This window comes from Aethalodelphis obliquidens, unplaced genomic scaffold (assembly GCF_003676395.1).
Source record: "Aethalodelphis obliquidens isolate GAN/ISIS:26980383/991018 unplaced genomic scaffold, ASM367639v1 scaffold38, whole genome shotgun sequence".
NCBI lineage: Eukaryota > Metazoa > Chordata > Mammalia > Artiodactyla > Delphinidae > Aethalodelphis > Aethalodelphis obliquidens.
Genome location: NW_020837982.1, coordinates 8,629,205 through 8,636,725, shown reverse-complemented (window position 1 = coordinate 8,636,725; position 7,521 = coordinate 8,629,205).

The window sequence follows — 7,521 nt, the reverse complement described above, 5'->3', positions numbered from 1 at the left end:
GTTTTTCCCGATTCTCATCAATTGAAATGGGAATTCAATTGATAACGTGCAAATTTATTTACCAGAAAATACTGACAAAGTACTGATGAGGACGTGTAGCAACCGCGTCTCTCATTCATTGCTGGTGGGAATATAAAATAGTGCAAACACTCTGAAAAATAGTTTGGCGGTTTCTTATAGAGTCAAACATACATTTACCATAAAACCCAGCATCACACACCTGGGAATTTATGCTAGAGAAATGAAAACTCATGTTCACACAAAAACCTATATGTGAATGTTCAGAGGAATTTTATTTACGATAGCTCCAAGCTAGAAACAATCCATGTGCCCTTCAGCGGGTGAGTGGTAAAGAAGCTGCACTTTATCCACGCAGCTGGAATACTACTCAGCAGTATAAAACAAGAAAGAAGAAAGAAAGAAAAAGAACGTACTTGGATGGATCTTAAGGGCATTATGCGGAGAGTAAAAAGCCAATCACAAAATGTTACGTACAGCATTCCATTTATATAACATTCCGCAAGTGAAAAAAACTAGAGGGAGGTGGGACAGACCAGTAGATGCCAGGGGTCAGGGTTGGGGGAGAATGTGGCTATAAAAAGGTGACTGAGCAGTTTTATATCCTAACTGTAGTGATGGACATACTAATCTATCCACGTGATAACGTTTCATGGAACTACACCCACACCCGCATACACACACACACACACACACACACACACACACACACACACACACACACACACACACTGCATGTAAACATCATTAAAACCAAATAAAGTCTGTAGTTGAGTTGTTAGGATTGTACCAATGTCAGTTTCCTGCTTTTAATAACATGCTGTGTCTGTATGGAATGCTGTGGTGGGGCAGTCTGCAGAATGGGAACTCTCTGTACTCTTTTTGCAACTCCTTATAAATTAAACTATGTTAAAATTTAAAAACCCTTTTAAAATTGCAGTAGGTAAAAAATAAACTTTAGACTAATGAATCCCATCCCTCCCAATTCATATTTTTATGGCTGATATTGTAGCAAAGAGAATGGCATTACTGTTGAGAGGGTGACATGCATAAAACATGCCTAGGAATGCAATTGGTGAATAGTTTTTCTTAAACTTTAGATACTTTTATTCGAGTCTATTTGTGTCTATTTGGGCAGGGTGTGTAAGTATTTCTATGGATAGAGCAGCTACAAGGACTGGTCACTGCTACTAAAAGCAGGCATCGCTTGTCTCCAGGCTTTAACTTGGGAACACTGTTTTATTTGTAAACAAGTTTTGGTTGCTAAAAATTCAGCAACCAAAATTCAGCTTGATTCGCTCAGAGTATAGGATGTTGCCATTAGAAGAGAGCGTTGGTCAGCTTTCGCCAGGTTCAGCTTGCAACAGCAAATATTTACTCCAGAGCTGCAAGTCGGCTGGGAGTCTGCGGTTTTCCAACTCTGCTCCCGGCTGTGGGTAGATTGTGGGCAGCTCCACACTCTTCTCATTTCTGAACTGTGGGTCTGCTTCACTTGCTCTCTCATTCCGAGACCCAGACTGAGGAAGAGGACGCTCTCAGGACACGCTGTTCCCAAGGCGGAGAGCAGGAGCAAGAGTGCTGGTGGGAACTCGCAGCACCTCTAGAGCTTCTGCTCAGGTACAGCGTACCTCATCTCCCCGCTTCCACTAGCCAAAGCAAGTCCCATGGCCAAGTCCAAAGTCAACAGGGTGGGAATTGTACTCTGTCTGCAGGGAAGGATTGCAAAGATGGGAAGGGAATTAATAATTGTGCACAAATAATCTGACCTACCACACGTGATAAATGTTAAGTCCAGGGCACTACACTTAACATCTTTTAGAAGTGGTGTGTGTGGAAATGGGATCAACTTATTTGAGTTATATGAGCTTGGTTACTTGAGTTACAAGAATTCAGAAGTGAGATGGTTGTTACAGGGATATAAATTAACATAGCTCTTCAAACTGGAAAGTGAAATCAGACTTTTTTTCATACAAAATAAGTCTTATTTGTATGATTACTTTGACAATAAATACTGACTTTGCCAATTAGGTTATATAGAGGATGTTTCCCATAAGCCAACTGTGCTAAATTTGTAGCTTCAATATTTTGACACATGTATAGTTGAATCTCATGATAACAGAAAATAACTGTCCATTGTAACAGATGTATTGAAATTGTAAGATGTATTACAATTAACAATATTTTCATTTTCCCAAGTCTTTCTGAGTATATTGAGTCTTAAGAGATGCTTCTATGGTGAAAGAGGTATTTAATTATCATTTGAAAATCCTAATACAGACTTTTTGGTGGAATTCTTGAAAGTTGAACAGGAAAATGACCCTAAAAGTCTGAGCAGCAAATGCTTTTCTGAGCCAGGTGCTTTCCAGTTCTTTGCTGTCAGTGAAATTGAGTGAGAACCAAATCAGGCTGCCAAACGATACAGCATCCAAAACAATTTTCTATGATAGATCATTATGCGATTTTTAGTGAATTTGGTGCAACTTGGGAAAGTTCATTGAAGTAAGAAACTCTGCTCTTAAAAATCTTCTATTCCTATCTATTTACCTCAGCAAAGTTGCTCAGAGCCTACATCTATAACAGAAAATGAGGATAGAATTGATGCTGAATCTTGCCTCCACCAGGTAATAAGTAACATTCATCCATGGCTAACCGCTAACAAATTAAGCGCCATCGACCTTATTGAACTGCCTTTGCAAACAAATTTCACTTTTTATATATAATAATTATTTATAAAAATCTCTTATATTTATGTTGCTTTGGTTAAGTATATACTAATAATTACTGTCATAACTTAAAGCAGAAGAAAATTTTAACTCTTAGAGCCTTACTTTCATAAAAAATTTTGAAACATGAGTATTTCAATTTGTACACATATTTTTATTGTGGAAAAATATGGTTGGGAGAGCAGTAGAAGACTTCAAATAAAAAATATGTTAACAGAGATTTTATTAACTAAATGGAATGGAAATATAAGATAAATGAGAAACATAACTAGATAAAATTTTGGTCTGTCAAGGAAGAGTTTATTTGAGTAATTTTAAAGTGGAGGGCTTCCCTAGTGGCTCAGTGGTTAAGAATCCACCTGTCAATGCAGGGGACACGGGTTCTTGCCCTGGTCCGGGAAGATCCCACATGCCGCGGAGCAACTACGCCCGTGCACCACAACTACTGAAGCCCGTGTGCCTGGAGCCTGTACTCCACAACAAGAAAAGCCGCCGCAGTGAGAACCCCACGTGCACCGCAACAAAGAGCAGCCCCCGCTCGCCGCAACTAGAGAAAGCCCGAACGCAGCAACGACGACCCAACGCAGCCAAAAATAAATTTAAAAAAATAAATAAAGTGGATAATAGCATGTATCAAATTACTATGATATTTAGATTCCATTGGATACATGTCGAAAAGTGAAGTAACAATTTTATTTTTAAATGATATTTATAATAACCAGACATGACGTTCTTTGCAACTATCAGTTTGAACTATATGAAATTGTTAATATTCAACCATTTTCAACCTACAAATATGGCAGATTCATATGGCTCAAATTAGTATTTAAACTTATGCTATAATAACCTAAATGAGAAAAGAACTTGAAAAAGAATAGATACATGTATATGTATAACTGAATCACTTTGCTGTACACCTGAAACTAACAAAACATTGTTAATCAACTATACTCCAATATAAAATAAAATTTTTTTAAATAAATAAAAAATATATACATAAAAACATTTTTTAATAAACTTATGATAAAAAATTTAGATGACAACTTAAAATGTGGAAAGAGATACATAATTTTTTCAAAATTACCTTAGGGTAATTTTGGGTAATTTTAGGGTAATGAGTGCACAAGAAGTTCAAAGATCATTGTCCTAGGGAAAAAAATCTGCACATATGTACAGGAGACATATAAAAGAAAGTTAGAGTAATAGTGTTTTCAAGAACAAAAAATTTGAAAAATCCAATAACAAGAGAATAAATAAATAAATTGGGATATTTTCATGCCAGATTTTTATATAGCACGAAAAATGAAGGAATTAGAGGTATACACATAAATATAAATGAAACTTATAAGTATTTGGTGAAAACTTTATAATATTTGGTGAAAGAAGTAAGTTACAGAAGGAGACTTACAGAGTGATAATGCTTATAACATTTTAAATATGCAATATTATACTATATTTTGCTTAAGGATACAAACAGAAATAGTAGAAGTATAAAGACTAGAGGGATAAATGAACACCATATTCAGTCTGGTTTTAACCTGGTAGGGAGGAGGCCTGTGATAGAGAGGAGAGCTCCAACTATATCTGAAATGTTTTATCATTTTAACTGTGTGTGAATACAGAGATGTTTATCATATTTTCCTTTATAGTTTTTAACGTATTTTAAATATTGCAAAATAAATGCTCATAATATTTTTAAAGGGGCCTGCATATATTTAACACTAGAAAAACATTCGTGATGTTCCAGGTATAAAATAAAGGAAAAAAAAATATTTCAGACAAAGAAGAATAGCTAATGTCCCACTTGTTGAATATTTAGTCTCCAAAGGTCATCTTTGGGGGGAGGGGTATAGAGGGATAGTTAGGGCAGCATAGGGATGAAAAAGAACTGGGTGTTTTTAAGTTAGGGATCTTTTTATCACTGTGTATACAAGGGAGGTCTGAATGAAAATGTGAACTTTGATCCCTTTTCCAAATGGATGCTGGGTCCAAAGTTTTGTGCCATGAAATAGTAATGGTGGCCTTGATTGGCAAATCTGAAAACACAGATTTGCTGAGTGAGGATTCAAAATTTCCCCTTTGCTCTAATTATTCAGTTCCCTTCTTGCTGAATGGCAAGTCCTTTTTTGCCCCCTCTCTCTTTCTTTCAGATACATCCATCAATAGAAAAGATAAAAATATTTGTTGGGAGGGTCCTCCCTTTAGTAAAATGCGCCCCTTTTATAGCACATTGCATTTCGTTGTTAAAGATGCCGTATAGAGTGCTTCCCTGGTGGCGCAGTGGTTGAGAGTCCGCCTGCCGATGCAGGGGACACGGGTTCGTGCCCTGGTCCGGGAAGATCCCACATGCCTCAGAGCGGCTAGGCCTGTGAGCCATGGCCGCTGAGCCTGCGCGTCCGGAGCCTGTGCTCCGCAACGGGAGAGGCCACAGCAGTGGGAGGCCCGCGTACCGGAAAAAAAAAAAAAAAAAAAAAGATGCCGTATAGAGTTCTATCCCTCTGAATTAAGTTGTATAATTCTTTTTATATAAAGTTGTTCAGAATCCCCACAGTGCAGATTGTCAAGTGGACAATAAGGTAACTGTAGATGGAATGGGGTTCAGCAGAGGCAGAAGCCAGACTGCAGTAGGGTAAGGAGAGGACGGGAGATGACGCATGGAAACAAGCAAGATGAGACTTCTCTTTACAGAAGTTCAACTGTAAAAAAAAAAAAGAGATTTACTTGAAAGGGCTAGAGGGTCAAAGGAGTTTTTAATTTGTTTATTTGTAGTATTATATACATTTTAACTCGACTTATACAAGGTTTAGCAGTATGCAAAAACAATATTATGTGTTGTTTATGGGTCCAAACATACGTAGTAAATGTCTAAAGGCCATGCCAAGGAATAATAAGCTCCAAATTTAGGAGAGTAGTTATATATGGGAATGCAGGGCAACAGACCTGGAGGACACAGGGGACTTCAACTATTATTTCTAATATTTTCTTAAGCTGAGTAGTGGGTGAACAGATTTTTTTTTTTACTTTGACATTTTAAAATATTAATAATAATGCTTTTACTTATACAAAATAAGTGAGGGGATTATTTCAAAAAATAAACAAAATTTATAGAAAAATCAAATTTTATTTAAAGTAGAAATAGGAAACTGGAAAGTCAGGTCTTTGCTTAGAAATTTCAGAAAAGAAGAAAAAAATAGAGGGATAGCAGAGAAGATATCAACAGAACCCCAGCTGTCATTTACAATATGTAAGTAAATAATCTAGTGTTGCTTAACTCCAACCAAAAAGGGACAGAGACTGGAATATAACAGTTAAAAAAAAAAAATCAAGAGGAATGCAACAGAAGGGAAATTGCGCAAGCAGAAGGGAAGGTTTCCCAGTAGGCCTAAACGACTTCCCTTACTATATTTGCAAAAGGTGGTTATATGGACCTAATCTGGAAGTCTGTATGTGTGGTTCTTTTCATCTGCCCTGAGGATGGTACAGCCGTCCCTCCAAGTATGGGCGGAGGAGGAAGGAGACAGAGGTGGAGCTTTGGATTGTATATAAATGTGAGTGTTCTCCCAACTGTGTGCCCTAGAATTTCTTGATTACCCTGAATATCTGGTGTTTCTTCCTGCCAAGCAGGCTACTGTTGAGGTCAAATCAGCCAGTGTGGTCTGATCTGCATTGCCTTACTTGCTCTTCCCATCAGCGGCCATACATGGAAGTGGCCCTGGAATGAAGGATAACAGAGTTCATTTTCCTAATGACATTTCCATCTGGCTGTTGACGGTCATCATTGAGGCAACCTGTTATCTCTTTGGCTCTCCCAGCGCCCTCGTACCACTAGAAAGGGCCAAGATGGCGACAAGAAGGAATTAAAGGGGCTTCCCTGGTGGCGCAGTGGTTGGGAATCTGCCTGCCAATGCAGCGGACGTGGGTTGGTTCCCTGGTCCGAGAAGATCCCACATGATGCGGAGCAGCTAGGCCCGTGCACCACAACTACTGAGCCTGTGCTCTGGAGCCCATGAGCCACAACTACTGAGCCCACATGCCACAACTACTGAAGCCTGTGTGCCTAGAGCCCATGCTGCACAACAAGGGAAGCCACTGCAATGAGAAGCCCGCGCACCACAATGAAGAGTAGCCCCCTCTCGCTGCAACTAGAGAAGGCCCGCGCGCAGCAACGAAGACCCAACACAGCCAAAAATAAATAAAATAAAAAGAAGGAACTAAAGCAAGATGTTCAACAGCACTAAACAGATATTTCAACAACCAATTAATCACCCTACCTACCCCACCTCTTCCCATCCCCCAGAGGTACACACTTGCAACACTACTTCTAGCACTTTATTCCAGTATTTACCTCTATATTTCTTTTCTTTTCTTTTCTTTGGCCTGCGCCATGCAGCACGTGGGATCTTAGTTCCCCGACCAGGGGTGGAACGCGTGCCCCCTGCAGTGGAAGGGTGGAGTCCTAACCACTGGACCACCAGGGAATTCCCCATATTTCTGAGTAAAATAAACTGCGATTTTGCGACTTCCCAAGTTTATAAAATATTTCTTGACTTCCTATCATAAAAGATGAGCATGCAGCCCTCTTACACAAATCCTACCACATCACTGCCAGCCATTTCTCCTTTCCCTCCCCAGGTCTTCTCAACATTTTATATATCAACGTTCTAACTGGTTATCATACACCTGCCCGCTGCGTGGGTGGCTCATCCCTAAGGACATGAAAGCTCTTCGTCTGGGAGCCTCCAGACCTCATCCTGTGCGTCTCTTCATTTGGCTGGGCCGG